Below are 17,722 nucleotides of genomic sequence, written 5' to 3'. Positions count from 1 at the left end.
TTTTCCAGCCTTAGTGATTCCATTATTCAATGATAGACACCTTTCTGGCTTTGGGCCAACTGTGGGCCCCTGTGGGCTTGGATCTGACGGGAGGGGTGGTGGGGACATGCCACATGGAGGACACAGAGTGCACAGCCATGCCTGTGTTTGCCATGGGACTTGGGGTGCCAGGCCGTGTTGGTGTTTGCTGTGGGATGTCAGGAACGGGGCCACACTGGTGTTCACCAGGGAATGTTGGACACAAGGCCACATTGATAGTGGCCTTGGGCCACTGGATGTGAGGCCAAACTGGAATTCACCATGGGATACTGGGGATGAAACCACACTGGTGTTTGCTGGGTGATGCCAATATCTGAGGCCACGCTGATGTTGGCTGTGGGTGATCAGACATGAGGCCACATGGGCATTTTCATGGCATGCTGGACACGAGACCATGGTGGCGATGGCTGTGGGACATCAGGCGTGAGGCCACACTGGCGTTGGCCATGTGACATTGGACATGAGGCCACAGCGGTGCTGGCAGTGGGACATTGAAGATGAAACCACACTGACGTTGGCCATAGGACACTGGACACAAGGCCACATTGGTTTTGGCCATGGGACCTCGGACATGAGTGTTGGGTGTGAGGCCACACCGGTCCTTGCTGTGAGACAGCTGGACACAGGACTACGCTGGTGTTGGCTGTGGGCATTGAGGATGAAGCCACGCTGGCCATAAGGCCACACTGGTGCTGGCTGTGGGACACTGGACACAAGGCTACAGTGGTGTTGGCCATGGGACACTGGGGATGAAACCACGCTGGTGCTGACCATGGGACATTGGCCACGAGGCCACGCTGGCATTTGTGTGGAGCGCTGGCCACGCGGCCACGCCGGTGCTGTTTGCCAGCTGGCCACTGGAGGCTGCTGCTGTCTTTGTCGTCACCGGCAGCTGCCTGCAGTCCGGGGCACCCACGGAGCTCTGCCCGGCCAGCACGGCTGGACAGGAGACTGAGGCTCCTGGCTCCCCCCCAGCAGCCCGAGGCTGAGCTGGGAAACATTCTCCTCCCTCGTCCTTCTGTCCTTCATAGGAAGCAGGGCCAGAAGCTGGGTAGGGGTCCTGGGCTCCTGGGCTGCTGGGAAGGAAGAGGCATTTCTGTGCCACACTTTGAAGCAGGATGATCTTCCAACCTCTCAGTGCCCAGGTGTGTTTTTATAAGAAATACAGACTTTTCAATGCTCTTTGTGCATCTTCTTAGATTTAGAAGCTGTTTAAAAGGGAGCCAGCCCTGGTATTGTGGACAGCCCTGGCATAAAGCCAGAGCCCTGAGTGTGCTGATGCCTCTTGACTGCCCTGAGCAGGTTTGCCTGGGACCCTGCCCCACACACCCCCAGCTGCCCATGGGCTCAGGAACTCCATTTAAGCCCAGACCTGGGTGTTTGTTCCTGGCATAGGCCCTGCTGCAAGTGTGCTTGTCTCCAGTCTTGCCCTTCTCCTGGGTAGGGCTGGAATGTATGTTGGGTTTAGCTTGTCTTACCCATCTTTTGAGGGGTTTCTTGGGATGGGCCTTGGGCTGGTCCAGCCCCTTGTTGTGTCAGGAGTCCATTGCCAGCACCGGGTGGGCTCTGTGGTGCTGAGGGGCTGTGTCATGGTTGGTGAGGGCACTGCTTGTTCTGGGGTCCTCCTTGGCTCTCAGCTCATCCCACCTTGGACAGCAGTGGAGCTTCCTGCTGTGTGGTACAGATGCAACCTCATTGGAATGACCCTGCTGTGTGTGACCTGCTGGTTGTCAAACTAAGGGCTTCCCACTACTTTGAAATTTATGGATGAAAAACACAATCTAGATGGGACATGCTCTGAATGCAAGCAAATTTAAAGCTTGGGTGTGAAGCAAATTCCGAGTTGGACATCCAACCATAAAATCATGGAATGGTTTGGGTTGAAGGGACCTTAAAAATCATCCTACCCAGTCCCACCACTTCCATGGGCAGGGGCACCTTCCACTATCCCAGGTTGCTCCAAACCCCTCCAGCCTGGTCTTGGACACTTCCAGGGATGGGGCAGCCACAGCTTCTCTGGGCAACCTGTGCCAGGGCCTCACCACCCTCACAGGGAGGAATTTCTTCCTAATGTCCAATCCAAATATCTCTTAGTTTAAAACCTGGAGAGGCCTGACTTCTCCCATGGACATGGTGTCACTCGTGCTTTAATGATCCAGCTGCTTTTTGTGAACGCATTATGCAAAATGTGATACTTTTGGTGAATTCCATGGGGAACAGAGGCCATTTGAGTTCCATGGTATTGCCTGGAGAAGGATGAAGATGTTGTCTGGAGAAGGATGACTCCTGCTGTACTGTTTTTAAGAGATTCCAAGGATTTGGTGAGTGCAGAGCAGGCAAATAATAAAAATCACAGGCTATGTTTCAGCCATAAAGGAAAGAATGTCCTGGAAAGATTCTGTAGCTTGTCAGGGTTGGGAATGTGCGTTTATCTGCTTGGCTCTTGGGATAGTGGGAGGCACAGTTTCCCCGAAAGATTGCAGTACACACGCTACATTTAAGAAAAACTTTCCCATACTTCTTCCTGCTATAACTGGAGTTTTGGTGACTTCATTCGAGTCAGTTCTCTGGGCTTTTTTTTTTTTTTTTTTTTTTTTTGCTTGTTATAATTTGCTCAAGCACTTGTAATACACAGGAAAACTCCTTAAGTTGCACAGGTCTCATGACTCACCATAAAATGCTTTCAGTGTGTGGGGTCTGCCATGCTCCAGCAATCACAGGTGAGGTTTCTCACCTTCTCTAGGTGTCCTGACTGTCCTCTCAAGCTCAGCCTCTGCATCATCTTGGTGTGATGTGCATCAGCTCTCTCACGGCCTTGTCTGGGTGTAGGGGTGGCTGTGAGCTCTGTGCTGGGAGCAGGAGGGGCAGTGGGATATGGAGTCTCTCCCAAGCCCTCTGTGAGGCAGAACCATGCAGGATTGAGAGCTCAGGGCACAGGAGGGAGCCTTCATCAGCCTGAGGAGACTGGATTAGCTCCTGGAGATGCCTAGGGGGTCATTGCTCTCCTGCTGCTGCTTCATAAACATGTTCCTGGTGCTAAATCCAGGGAAATGTCATGACTGCAGGAGTGGAGCTCAGCTTGATCAGTTCCCAAGCGTGGTTGCTGAATTCCTCTGTTTTCCTAAATCTGTAAGGGCTGGAATTACTCATGACACTCCTGAGATTAGGACCTGCCCAGCACCTGGGCAGCAGTGCATTAAAATCAGCTTCTGCCCCTGGAGGAAAGGAATATCAGGGTTATCTTTGGGACCTAATCCTCAGGATCACCTTCCTGTAATGTTGGCACCAGGGAAAGAGGCTGAGTCAATTGCTGGGCAGAGATCCTACAGCTCTGCATGACACCAAGAGACACAGTCCCACTGAGACTGGAAACCCCCTCCAAGATCATGGAGTCCAACCGAGTAAAAATAAAATAGGCTGGTGCAATCATTTCTGAGAAAGACTAATTGTCACCCAGAGGTAGTGGAGGCTCATGTGACAGCTCTACCAAGGTCATGAGACTTATCCCATCCCAGTACCTCCCTGCCAATAACACCATAACAGAACCACTCCCTGTAAGAAAAAACTGGCATTTGAGGCAGCTTCTCTTCTGGAAGAGCAGAGGTGTTTTTTATTGCACATGGGGGGAAATTTATATGCAAAATGACGGATACAACTGACTCCCTGCCTTTAGGCATGTAGGGGAAGAGCTAAAAGAGGTTGAGAGTGCAGGGGGAAGAAGGTGTGGAGAGCTGTGGCCAAAATGAGACAGCACTGCAGGAGCAGGTTTATCTTTGTATCCCAAAGGCTACTCCCAAAGGGAATTTGGGATTGCTGCTGATGAAAGGAGACTCTAAAAAGGGAGCAGATTGATGTTGGAGAGCAGGATGTGCTCCTTTGTGTGTATTTAAGCTGCTGGCTCTAAAGGTCCTCGATGGCCATTCCAGATCTGTGCTGGGTCTTCTGGATAAATTCCTGGGCTACCTCTGTGAGCTACTATTCTGCTAAACCAGGTGTGAGGGGATGGCCTCTACTAGATCCCAACAGTATTCTGAGTGTCCCTCAAATCCCTTTTGTCTTGGACCATAAAGGGGAAAATGCAATGCATTCCCTGGAAAAGCCTTGCTCTGCCAGCCCTGTCCCTGACCCCACTCTTTGCATGCAGAACTTGCTGCTGGGAGTCCTTAATGTTTGTGCTGCTTCACCTTCCCAGTGTTTGGATCTGGCACGAGGGGCATGAGCCATCTCCTGAGAGCCTCAAGCATTTGGGCAGCATTTCCATTCTCTGGCTGCCAAGGTTTTCCTCCTGCCTGGGGAAGCAGCAGGAGCACTCTAGAAATGACGGAGATGGTAACGCTGCAGTTTAGAAGCAGCAGCACCGAGGGGAGAAACTGTCCTTCCCTTCATCCACAGAGTCAATCCTTGATCACCTCCTGTTTTTCATATGCTGGTGAAGGCAGGGAGCAGGGAGGGAAATCTCATTAAAGACCTTGCTGTTGGGAATGGCTGGATAGCTCATTAGAGTGGGCAAAATGACTCGTTTCCTCTCCACAGGTTTTTTTCCCAGGAACTCCGTGGAGGGAAGGAGTTCATTTAAAAACAAATATTCACAGCAGCGTGCCTGCAGGACACACTGCTCCAGCACGGGATTCAATCCCAGCACCCAGGGAAGAGCTCAGCGCTCCTTTCCGAAAGGAAAACCTCATCGGGTGCATTTGGCTTTTTTGGGTGCTGCTTGATCTGCCACGTCTCAGATCGTGGGGATGGGTCTCCAGTGCTGGAAAAAGTGGGAAGCAAGAGGAGGGAGAGGTGGAGTGGGGGGTGGCCGTCCTCTCCCAGCACCCCACCCCACGCCCGACGCACACTTGCACGCGCGGCCGCTGCCGTAGCGCTGTGCTCCTGCCAAGAGAAACTTGGGAAGGGGGGAGAGCCAGGCAGAGACAGCAAGCACACTTATCAAGTGGCTTGGACCGTAGCCGATTTGAAATATTACTAACCTTGCATTTTCAAATTTGATGCACAACAACCAAGATGCTAATACTTTCCTTAGTTTAGAAAAAAAAATCCTTTCACCCATCTCTTCTAGCTGAAGATTAGGAGAGAAGCTTTAAGAAGATTTAAAAAAAAAAAAAATCAACTTCTGAGCAGCGGAAAAAATGGTTTGTGATTCAGGGGCTCCGGGCAATTCATCATGGAAATTGGGTTTCTTAGCCGACATCATGTGAATCCTTTCGGCCCTGTCAACTTTTTAATACATTACATTGAGAATGTAAATCGTGTTGGTGAGGGGGAAAGAAGAGGGGAAAAAAAAAAAAGAGAGAAAAAAGAGAGCTGCTTCATTTTGGGTTTAGAGGGGAGGCAGCTTGAGGCCTGTAATTCATATTAACTAAATAATAATACTAAAAAAAACCCTCTCTAAATCTACAGATATGGATATACACCTAGGGAGGGAGGGGGGAGGGAAGTGAACGAGACAGCCCAAAATTGAAACCATTTTATCCTTTTGAAGGGTGAGTATTTGAGAGGGGTTTGTTATGGATTTATTTTTATTTTCTTTATTTTTTTTTATTTGGGTTTATTTTATCCCTTTCTCAGCTTGAGCTCATTCTTCCATCAAAGAGAAGAGCAAAATGAATGTTTTGGAGGTGGAGGAAGATGGAGGAAACAGAAAAGGGAAAAGCTGCAGTAATATCTGGGATCTTTTTGGAGTTTGGTGGATTTTTTTGCTCACATCCAGGTGATTTGGATTAACTCTTTCATGGGTGGTGTAAGCTCATGCTAATTTTTTGACTTTTTAGAGGGTGTGAAAATAAAGCTCTGGATGGGGAGTAGCAGGTAGTGCTGTGAGATCCCTGAGACTGGGCTTCATGGAATTGCAAGCATGAACCTCTCGGTGCATTTACTCCCTGAAAATGTCCTTTAGGAGCTTCACTGTGAGCTAAATGGAGCACAAAGGCTCCACATAAACCCCTGGATAGGGCTTAGCTGCTGCATAGGCGCCCAGCTGGCTGGGAGGTGGGGAAGCTTCACCAGGCATGTTCTTGTTATAGCTGGTGGCTTCTCCTGTGCCTTGAAATGCTCCTGGCATGAGAAAAGGGGGATTGATCACTGAGGGGAAGCAGGGAAAACACAGAGTCGCTGGCCTTGCAGGGAAAATACCTTTATTTTTTCTCATTGGATGATGCTACATGGAGACTGAGACTTATTTAATACCAGTCATAAAATAATTCAGGGTGCAAGGGACTTCTGTGGTGCTGTATGTGGGTGTCCTGCTCAGAGCTGGGCTGGCTCCTGCATGCCAAACCTCTCTGCTTAAGGGCTACTTGGGAAGAAAACAGGAAAAGAGGTGGAAGGATGTGTCAGGAGGGATTATAACAAATAGGACAAAGAGTTCATTGGGTTCAACACAAATTAGGAGCATTGACATAATTGTATGAGAATAGAGTTATGAGGAAGGCTCCTTCAGTACCCTCGGAGAGGGGAAAATGGCTGGAAGTGGGAACTGTAGCTGGGGCACATCTAGAAAAATCAGGGAGACAAGCTTGTCTGGGCTGCTAAAGACTTCTTGGAAAGCATCTGAACAGTTTAAGCCCCTCTCAGAAAAGCCAGATGGACACTCTCCCTCTGGAATGCTGCTGCCAGTTTTGGATGCCTGCCACAGGCAGAGGGTGCTGGGGAATGGAAAGGGCTGGAGCACGAGGGCCAAACTCCTGGCTGGGGGATCTGAGATGGCTTCGAGCTGATAACACAATGTGCTTTTGCCAGCAGTGCCTGCTCTGCAAAGTGACACCCAAGTGGAGTGTTGGAGGAGTCACCAGTGTGGCACATGTGGCACTGCGCTGGGTGTGTCATCCCTTGGGGTTGGGTGGATCCAGCACACAAAAAAATCTGTCCCAAACTGCTGTGTGGGGAGGCAGCTCCTTTAAAAGGGTCGTTAGTGGCTATTTTTGGGGGAGGGGGGGTTTAATCAGGCGAGTCCAACTCTCCCCAGCTGCCCACATCCAGCACTTCATCCCTCTCCCTTTCTTTCCCAGCCATAACAGGAAGGACTGAGAACTTCCCACCTCTCCCATGGGACAACTGGTTTATCACTGATGCCTTCCTTGCTTGGCATCTGTGAAAGTCCTGAAAGAATGGTGTAAAGCTGAAGGTGTTCCCTTTACTTGTGACTTATTAACTGCAACTGAACTATTTAAATAGCATTGTAAAAACAATATAAACCCTGAATGCTTCTGTTAGGGCTAACAATCCCCAGTTTTATTCCTCTTTTGACTGCTGGATTTGGGTGCTACTCCTCACTCCAGACTGACAGCAAACACTGATCCTGAAGACATTTGCAGGTGAATTTGTGGACACACACATGTGGTCTGTGCAGTTATGAAAATCAAGAGGGTTGGTATTAATAATGCACAAGGAAGAGGCTGTTTTTGTTTTTATGCATGGGAATATTTCTGTGTGTGACTTTGAATTTCACAGTCAAGCAGATGATGTCATCGATGTATTATTTAGTCTGAGGCTGGGTACAGCATTTCTAGAGGGGTTTTTGGGCCTGGTGTCCTTCAGAAATAATTAATTTCCCTTTTTGCTGCTTCCAGGTCTGCACAGCTGCAGTTGGAAAACAGCCCTTCTCCTATCTTGTTTCCATTTGGACATTACACCCACGGTCAGAACCTAATTGTGAATGTCTCCAACTCCTGCCAAGGGCCAGGTCTGCTCTAACTTCAAAAGGTTCTGGAAGAGTGAAACCAACAATTTTTGGGAGTAGACTCCAAAATACTGGAGTTCATTCATATGATGATGTCCAAGGACTTTCGAATCCACTTCCCTGTGAGGGTGGCGAGGCCTGGCACAGGTTGCCCAGAGCAGCTGTGGCTGCCCCACCCCTGGAAGTGTCCAAGGCCAGGCAGGACAGGGCTTAGAGCAACCTGGGATAGTGGAAGATGTCCCTGCCCACGGCAGGGGGTGGCATGAGATGAGCTGCAAGGTCCCTTCCGATCCAGGACATACTAGGATGAAAATTCCATTGATGGGGTCACCTCTGAGGGTCTGAAGAAAGGATTTTCCACCTTCCTTTGTGGGTCAGGAGGGACAAAATCTCAGGCAATGAGAGATCCTTTTCAATTGATTAAGGTTGTGTGGGCAATTCCCCACTCAAGCTTGGACACATCATCCCCTCATTCTGCACAACCTGGCTGCCCCTAACCTCAACACCTGCAATCCTACAGGAATCTCCCTCAAAAGGAGCTTCCAGAGCCTTTGGAATGTGCACATTCTCACAGATGAATGTGCACACTCCCAAGTCCTTTTAGGCAGGTTACTTGGTGTTTTTGTTTGTTTGTTTGTTTGTTTTGTTTTGTTTGTTTGTTTGTTTTTGTCCCTCTGGTGCTTCAATCCTCAATTGCCACTTGCTGGGATGGTGGGAATGAGTTGTTGAGGCTGACAGGGCTGTGCAGCACATAATGAAGTGCACACACGTACATCTATAGATTCATACGTGGGCGGGCTTATGTTGTGATGCTGTAATACAGCTTAATTAGGACATCACTCAGGCATCTGGGACTATGCCTAAGCTGGAGATTTTTTTTTATTTTGGTTTTCTCATTTAGGCTTTAGTCAGATTCCCAAGTGAAATAAACAAAAGGCTAATTGCTTTTGGATTTTAATTACCACTGCAATACCTGGGTTTATTGTATGAATTGTGTTTTATAGGTGGTGAAAGGACACCGCCAGCGAGTGACAGATTCTCAGCTGACAACAGCTCTGTTCAAACCAAAGGAATTCTTTGCAGTGGGATCCATAGGACAGCGCATTCATTTGCTAAACTCCTAATTTTTTTTTTGTTGTGGAATGTAACTTCAAGACTTGGCTGACTTTTAAACATGATATAATTAAGTACGCCTGAAAATGCATTTACAAAAAAAAAAAAAAAGAAAAGAGAGACACAAAAGTAGAAGTACTTTATAATCCACAGTTTTAAGTCTCTTCAAAATTCATTGGTTAAACTGCTGCTGTAGTCGGGGTGACACAGCACAGTCTAATACCTAATCCCAAGTGACTCTTCACACAGTGACTCAGTTACCAGAGCTGTTTGGCTCCTATCTGGTTATCTTTAATACCTTGATCCATACATCTTGTGTCTGCTTTGCCAGGAGGGTTATTCCACTGATTTTCAAGACTACAAAATAGGCAAATCCTCATTCTACATCTATTTATTAATCCTAAAAGTATTTGACATCTTTTTTCAACCCAGCTGTATTTCCTTGTCCATGATGTCCTGATTGAACAATTGCAGAAGAAAATAAAATCCTTCCTTGAACTGCTTCTAAATTTTTTTTCAACAAGCTGGAAACTCCAGCTTTCCATTTTCATTGGTGGTCAAAGGCAATAGCAGCGGTCAGATAATGTATTTCAAGTGTATTTATTCCAAATATGTCTATTTGAGAGTAATGTTGGGACTTCCATAAATTTTTCTATAACAAGCCTTGCACGTCTCTAAAAGCAAGGAAACTCACCTGAACAACTTTGTGATTTATCCTTCAGAGTGAAAAGAAACGAGAGGCGAAGAGTGAATTCATAGTTGAATGAACCATCAGATCCTGAGAGCCCTTGGGCAGAAGCAGAATGTGGATTTGATAGGAATCCTGATTTTTTGAACCTATAGGTGGGAGGTTTGTGGAAGGACAAAGCATCATCTGGGTTGAGACCTCTTTGGACGTGTCCCCACAGGTAAGTTAATTATAATTTTGGAAGGATTTAAGGTTCATCTGTAGGGAATTTGGTAAAAGGGCCATACAGATTTGAAGCATGGTGGTTGCTTTCAGCAGAAGTCTAAACTAATGTCTTGCAGACCAAATTTTCGAAATCATGGGATGTAACAATTAAAATTAAACTGTGTTTCTTTGGAACTCCTGTGCTGAAAGTATAATGAGTAATAGAATGACTGGTTTGGGTTGAAGGACTCTTAAGCCCATCCCATTCCACCCCCTGTTGTGGATATGGACACCTTCCACAAGCCCAGGTTGCTCCAAGCCCCATTCAACCTGGCCTTGGACACTTCCAGGGATCCAGGGGCAGCCACAGCTTCTCTGGGCAATCTGTGCTAGGCCTCCCCACTCTCACAGGGAACAATTCCTTCCCAATATCTCATCTATCCCTGCCCTCTTGCAGTGGGAAGCCATTCCCCCTTGTCCTGCTACTCTAGGCCCTTGGAAATATTCTCTCTCCATGTTTCTTGTTGGCTCCTTCAGGCACTGGAAGGCCACAATTAGGTCATCCTGAAGCTTCTCTCCTCCAGGCAGAAAAATCCCAACTCTCCCAGCCTTTCACCTGGTTTTATTTCAAGACTGGAGATGAGAGCTCACTCAGGCCTGTTCAAAGAAGGGTTTGCTCACACCACTGTGCAGCATCAGCTCGTGCCTTTCTCTTTCAGCCCAGGGTTTTAACTCTTTGAGAGAGGCTGTAGAAATCTCCTTCATCTTTGTTGCCTTGACTGTTTGTCCCAGAAAAGTGGACAAACCTTGGTTGTCCCAGTGTCCTGAGTTAGGGCCCCAATTCAGAAGGAATTTCTGCATGGAAAAGCTTTCAGGCATTTGAAGAGGCTGCCCAGGGAGTGGTGGAGCCTCCAGTCCTGGAAGTGTCCAAGGAATGACTGGATCTGGCACTCAGTGCTCTGGGCTGGCGACAAGGTAGAGATCTGTCACAGGTTGGATTTGATGGTCCTGGAAGTCTTTTCCAACCTCAGTGATTCTGTGGTGGGAAAGGAGGGATTTGTATTTTGCTTTGATTATTAAAACTGAGTGGGGTTTATAATTTTTGCTCAATTTTTATACTGGGAGCATGACCCAAGGCCTTGGTTGATCTTGGCTCTGCTGTGTCAGGAGTGGGATGTTTCTCTCCCTCTCTTCCTCATCTCTCCCAGTGCTCCCAGCATTGCTGTGCCCCATCAGGAGCCGTGGTGGATTTCACAAATTCCTAAATGATGCCGTTATTACCACATGGTGAGGTTTATTGCTTTGGGAAAATGGCTCTTTCATGACATCTGATTCTGGATTTTCTCTGACCAAGGGAAATGTGAGAGTTGGCACAGTTTGTGTCAAGTGGATGAACTCTGAGACTAAAACACCCCTGAGATTAAGAGTCTTGGATAAGTGGGAATGGTGGTGTGGGATGTTCTAAGCAGGAGTGATGGAGTGGGATGTTCTGGAGCTACTTGGTAAATGGAGAGGGAAAACCAGTGACTGTGTTAGTGCTGTTCAATTAAATCACAAGAAAACAGAGAGTGGAATTTCGGAGGTTAAGGTCAGAATGAAACAGCAATTATTTTTAATTAACATTAGGGAAAACATTGAGAAGTTGTTTTTTTTGAGGATTTACCTCAGCAAGGATGGAGCTTGTTCTGAGGCAGAATTAGAAGAAATTTTGAACTGTTGAAAAATTCACTAAACCACGTGTTCCAGCTTTCAGCAGAGCTTAAGTGAAGGCTAAAAGGACCTAAGTTGTACTTGACAAGACAAAGATTGTTGCTATCAATAAAGATGCAATTAATTTACAGTTTTCTTATACTGGCAACATATGGGCTGATAGAGGCCAGTGAGACTAGTCCAAATTATATCTCAAAGACTTTCTGTATTCCTGCATGGAATTTTTAACAAAAAGGAAACATTGCTATGAGGAAAAAAGATCTCCCCTAAAAACTGTTTGGTGAAGTAATTTTGTAATTTAGAGAAAGAGAAAATATTTGAATGGGAAGGCTGGGACCTCCTGAGTTAATGCTGTGGGCCTTTCTGGTTGGAGAGAAAAACAATGGGTTTATAGAATTTGTCTAGTCTGTATGAATGGGTAAAAAGTATTGACTGATCCAAAATGACCCAAATCAATTTACTTTTCAATGCCACCAAATGCAAGATCAAAGAGCAAGAAAGATTAGGAAGCACTGATGGGCTCCAGGAGGTTATAATTTAGATATATGTTTCTAAAAGGTGGCAGTGAATTTGAAGGGATTTTTGAATTTGAAGGGATTTTTTTGTGTCCTTCCTTTTGCTGTCCCCAGATATGGAGGGTTTTGTGACACCTGGCAGAGTGATTTGGAGCAAATAAGGGATATTATCTCCATAATGGAGCTGGGATGATCCTTGTTGGGAGGCAGGACTACACACACTATGAGGGAGCCTAAGTTCTTCAAAAGCTGCGGGTTCAGCAAACATCTGCAAATGAGATGGAGTCAGGAGACCAAAAGGAAGCTCTAGAGGGTAATTGGACTGTGGTATCTCAATGTCAACACCTGCATCAGGTGCTTGAGGCATCTTTGCTCTGATAGACCCAGCACTTCCCACTGAACTCCTAGAACAGAGAGCTCCTAACAGGAGCACTTGATTGGGCTGAAGTATGATAAATTCCCAAGGAAAAGAAGATGATGACAGTGAGAGCAATTAACTGCTGGAGCAGCCTCTCCTGAATCCCTCAGGACTGTTTGCCTCTTAATGCACAACAAAAGGGCTCTCTGAAAGGTACCCTCCTCTTCAGCCACTGCCGTGGAACAGGCTCCAACTCTCTAAAGGAAGTGGAAATCTTTCTACTTGTACACTTGGGAGCTGAAACTCATGGCCAGCACAGCCTTCTCCAGGCTTGGCTCCCACTCACTCCAGGTAATGCATTCAGGCACAGACCCACACTCTTCACAAATACCTTTGGCACAGCTGCCTCCCTGGAGCCACGAAGGAAAATCTCATGAAGCCACTGTGATTTAATGAGAAGGGATTTCCCAGATCCTAGACCCACCAGAATGCCTGAGTACAAGATATCCCTGTTGCAGTTTAAAATAGGAATGACACAAGGGGGCTGCAATGCCTGACTGGCCCTGAGAGTGTGAACACCCTGGGTTGCTTATTGGGAGTGGAAACTTGTCTCCAGCCAGGAGAAGATACATCCAGCCATGGGAAGTCATACTCTTCCAACACCACTTTCACACTCACTGTGCCTCAGCCTGGCTTTGACAAGTGTTTTAAGTTCCTTTTCTAGAATTGGAGGGGTTCTCCTGCCTTTGGGATGAATTCTGCTGAAGATAATAGAAGCAGATTGCACTTTCTGACCTTAATCCATCAGTCTCTTCCTGGCAGCTGGAGCAGATTGTACCCAGGAGCTGGCAGAAGGAACCCTTGGCTGTAACAAAACAGGCACAAGGTGTGAGAGGTGCTGAGAATGAGGTGTCTATATATGATAACAACTTGTTAGTACTTTCTTTACAATTATTTCATTCCCCTTTTCCCCTCACTCATCTCCTCTTTTACATTTATTTTGCTTTTTCTCTTTCTGCTTCTCTCTCCCAGTCTTGTTTTCCCTTCCCTCTATTCTGTCTTGCATGTATCAGCCTTTCCTGCCACAAATCAACCCTATTAGAAGCTCCAAAGGGATTCTGTCCAATGGCCACCCTTTGTGAACTCTGCTTTTTTTTTTTCTTTTTAATCTGCAGTGTTCCACATTACATTGCCATTGATTTAATAGACCACCATGAATTTTACTGCCTGTCAAACAACAGCACAATTATTTTGAATTCTATTGTGGCAGAGCTTGACACCCAGCTCTGGATCACCTTACACTTTTCACCCTTGCTAGAATGCACTTGAAATACCATTCCAGTATGGTATTTTGCAGCACTGTTTCAATTCAGCATTTTAGGGATTGAATGATTTGGCAGTCGATGGATAAAGATGGTCCCACTTACCTGATCTGGTAAGGACACATGGAATATGGAAGTTATTACAGGGTGTTAAAAACTCAAACCAATTCTGTTCTTCCCTCTCACTGCTCCCAACCCTGAATAAACAAGGTAGGAAGAAGACCCATCGTGACTGTTGGTTCATTGGGCATGGGCTGATCCCAAAAGCTTCCCAAGCAGGATGCTGAGTCCTCTCTTCCTGGGCATTAATGGGTTGTTCTGTGTGGAAAAGAGGCTGGATCCATGTGCCTGGAGGCACAATCCCCATGGAGAGGCAAAAGCTGTCTTTGAGTACTTTGAGAGCAGATGTTGGCACTCACCAGTGTGCAGCAGATTTCTGACATGGAACGAGCGGATTACAGCTGTATCCAAATAAAGGAAGGATTGGTTCATTCAGGATGAATCAACTCTTTGTATCCCTGTTTAAAGAGCTCTTCCTATCATCTTGCATGCCCAGGAGAAATTGTTTTCCTCATGACAGGGATAACAGGTTGGGTCTGTGTTGTCCCAGGGGCTGCACATGCAGAAAAGCTCCAACTCTGACCCTGAATATGTTAAGGAATTATATCCTGTGAATATATTAAGGAATAGAAATGGCTTTATTGGTGAAAGTTTGGACTCGGAAGAATAAATGGCTTACCAAGGGCAAGAGTGAGTCTGAGTTGTGCCTGGGACTGTTTTCAGTGTCCTAAAGTTTTATTCCAAGATGTTTTCCTATCCCTGCTGAACATGGTCCTTCCCACAAAGAAATGTCCTCCTCAGGGTCTGAGGCAGATGGATTTGGATTGTGAGTGATCACAGAAAGCTGTTTTGATAATCCAGATTGATTATGGGCTTTTCCTTTTGTAGAACTTCCCTGTTCCCAGGAGAGCTCCTGGTTGTGTTAAGGGTGTAATGTCAGTGTGTGAGGATGCTCATCCTTGTCCACCCCTGAGCCAGGGCTTTGGGGGAGGTTTGCTCCACCTGTTCTCTGCAGTGGAGAAGGTTTATTGTCTCCTCTTAGGAAGCTGGTGGATAACACACACATCTTGCTTGTCTCCATCATACACAGGGCTCAGATTTGTTCTGTTACAGACAAAATTTGTCCTGTTTTTGGTTCAGGGTGGGAAATTCATGGGCTGAATAAATCTCCCGGGAGCTCGTGCAAGATGTGGTGGCTCTGCAGTGCATATGCTGGGAACCTGGCAGAGCAGGCAGGTCTCTGTGCTTTATGGCCCGTGCAGAAGTAGGATTGAGCCCAGGTCCCAAAAATTTAAAGTTTAAAAGGGGCCAGTGCCCTGCTTCCCCTGCGTTGTGACAAATATGCCTTGTGATCCATTGTGGAGATCCCAGTCAGCCAGAATAATTGGGTGGCAACTCAATTTATTGCCTGCAGCCCTCTAAAGCTCAGGAAGTGCTCTTTCAGCCCTCAGCTAGTATTTAATCAACATATCATAACTTTTATTAAGCCTAAATGCAACACTTCTGAGATACTAAATTTAAAGTGCTCCTGAAAAGCGGGGCTGCTTTTGTTTGATTTACATATCACAGCATCATGCAAAATGGGACCAGGGTGACCAGGAGCCTGCATTACAGGCTCAGGAGGCTCCAGAGAGTCTTGTCCTGCTCTGACACCTCTTGTACATCACCAGGTACCAAGAAGGTGGGAGAGGGGTTGGAAAATTTTGGAGGCTCTTAATTATAGACGAAGAAATTGAGTTCCAGTGACAGCAGCTTCACCTGAGCATCAAAGGGCACCTCTGGGTCTTTGCAGAGGTGTCTCCTGCAGGTCCAAAGGCAGGGAAAAATGCTCACACCCTTCCCAGGAAAAAGAAAATAAATGCTATGTCCGTATGCTGAGCTCTCCTGGGCATCCCATACATCTCCCTGGGAACATTGTCCAGGGCCATCTAAGTCCCCATCCCTGAAGGGACTGAAAAGCCGTGTGGATATGGCACCTGGGGACATGGGTCAGTGGGGCCTTGGCAGTGCTGGAGGAATGGCTGGTCTCTGATCCTGGATGTCTTTTCCAACCCAAAGAATTCTGTGGTTTGGACACCTCCTTTGCCCTCCCACATCCTGGTCCAGTCTCCCCAGTGCTCCTCAAAGAGGACTCCACCCCTCAGTCCCCTGCATCTGCACATGGGCAGAGAAGCTCTGCTTGTACCTCACTGCTGAGCTGCCTTTGCCATCTTCTGAGCTGGGCAATTCCCAAGGCACTCAGCTCCAAATGCCCAGGACAGGTGGTTGCAGTTTGGCTTGAACAATTTGTGCCCAAATTGCGCCGGTTCCTGCATTGGCCAAAAAAACCTCTGTAACTGGTGACACACACTTCCCTGGGCTGAACAATGGGACACCCATGTCCAGCTGGGATGGATGGGGAGGGTGAGGGAGAGACAATCACACCCTGGTTTCTGACTCTACAAGATTCCCAGGAGGTTTGCCAGGAACTGAAAAACTTTGGCAAGTATTGGAGATTGGCTTAAAATGCTAAAGACAATATTTAAACCCCATGGAAATTCTAAAACAAGGATGTTATTAAAGTGGAATTAAGGACAAAGGAGTTGCTAATATCTACAAGAAAAGGGAGAATTAAGAATGTTTGGGTTTAAAATAGTATTAGAATATTAGCTGAAACCTAGAAATAAGGTTTATCTGTAAAACATTGTCTCTGAGAAGGTTTCAATTCATGGAAGAGATAATAACTTGATTTCAGACATCTCATAACGCGTTCCCTTGTACCAGGGCCATCCTGGAGCTGGGAGGGCAGGGTGCTGTGTGTTTGTCTAAATTAAAAGAGCCACTCAAATGGCAAGGGACAGGATTAAATCCCAGCATAAATACCCTTTGGAAAGAATATGAATCCTTGTGTCTCAAGGGAAAAGCCAAATTCAAGTGAGAATAGAAAACTTCTGAAAGGAAAAGCTCCATTTTGAATAGGGAATTTTTAACCATGGTAAAACTTTTTTATTGTCTGTCTGGTTTCTAACCAGGGAAGGCATAGAGGAGCTATTTTTTAATCTCAAAAAATAAAGATTTTCAAAGCATAGTATTCCCTATTCACTATGTTCTGAGGTGAGTTAGTTGTGAATGTTTTTACAGTTATCAAAGACTTTCCTTTTGTTTGCTTTTGTTTGTTTTTTTTTTTTTTTTTTTTTTTTTTTTTAACACTGTTGTAGTGGTAAAATTAGAAACTTGAGCAGGATAGAGTTGTATCCTAGGCTTACCTGGAGGCTGATGGCCTCACATACAGGTCTGGCCCATGGCCAGTTTAGTTGTTAAGGCACAAAAGCTGTGGGTTCCAGGACATTGCCATGGCCAGCAGGTCAAGAGAAGGGGTATTTCAACAGTGTAAGGACACATCCGGAATACTGTGGGCAGTTTGCGAATCCCAGTACAAAAGACACTGCCAAACTGGAGGAAGACCAGTGGGGACCAATAAAATGGTTGTGGGGTTGGAGCCCAGAATAAATGGAAATTACTGGGACAGGGACAGAGGTCTGGGAGAATCTCATTCATTTGAGATATTCACTATTTGGCTTTTCCTCTTTGAGGTTCATAGAATCCCAGAATGTGTTGGAAGGGACCTTAAAACTCATCCATTTCCACCCCCTGCCATGGGCAGGGACACCTTCCACTATCCCAGGTTGCTCCAAGCCCTGTCCAACCTGGCCCTGGACACTTCCAGGGATGGGGCAGCCACAGCTTCTCTGGGCAACCTGTGCCAGGGCCTCAGCACCCTCAGAGGGAAGAATTTCTCCCTAATATCTAATCTACAACTGTTTCATTCAGATTCCTCCAGATGGTGAGAACTCTTACCTCCCTTCAGTGCTCCATGGCTCTGTGCACTGCGATCTTCAGGCTGAGGTTGCTGAGGTGGCTGGTGGAGACCCACTTTGACCAGGGTCATCAGAACTAGCAGAGATGGCTTCCAGTGCCTGGTGCTCCATGCATCCAGAGACACCTGGCAGCTGAAAAAGTGGTAAAGAGCCAAACAGGGACAGGTTCAGC

At 46.7% G+C, this 17,722-nt stretch overlaps 1 long non-coding RNA gene across 3 annotated transcripts; it reads left to right on the top strand.

The window, feature by feature from the left end:
* The first annotated feature begins 875 nt into the window (after positions 1–875).
* LOC137480157 (uncharacterized) lies at positions 876–9,215 on the top strand. 3 transcript variants are annotated; one of them, XR_011002731.1, is made up of 4 exons: positions 5,184–5,755; positions 7,053–7,168; positions 7,614–7,746; positions 8,728–9,215. It is a non-coding gene; the product is annotated as an uncharacterized lncRNA (long non-coding RNA). The 3 variants fall into 3 exon arrangements; XR_011002730.1 differs by lacking the exons at positions 7,614–7,746; positions 8,728–9,215 and adding an exon at positions 876–1,184 and having other exon boundaries at positions 5,614–5,755; positions 7,053–7,596; XR_011002732.1 differs by lacking the exons at positions 7,614–7,746; positions 8,728–9,215 and adding an exon at positions 7,258–7,596.
* Positions 9,216–17,722: the final 8,507 nt, after the last annotated feature.

This window comes from Anomalospiza imberbis, chromosome 10 (genome assembly GCF_031753505.1).
Source record: "Anomalospiza imberbis isolate Cuckoo-Finch-1a 21T00152 chromosome 10, ASM3175350v1, whole genome shotgun sequence".
Classification (NCBI taxonomy): domain Eukaryota; kingdom Metazoa; phylum Chordata; class Aves; order Passeriformes; family Viduidae; genus Anomalospiza; species Anomalospiza imberbis.
The sequence above is the reverse complement of the archived record's forward strand: the minus strand, read 5'-3'. Positions and strand labels throughout refer to the sequence as shown.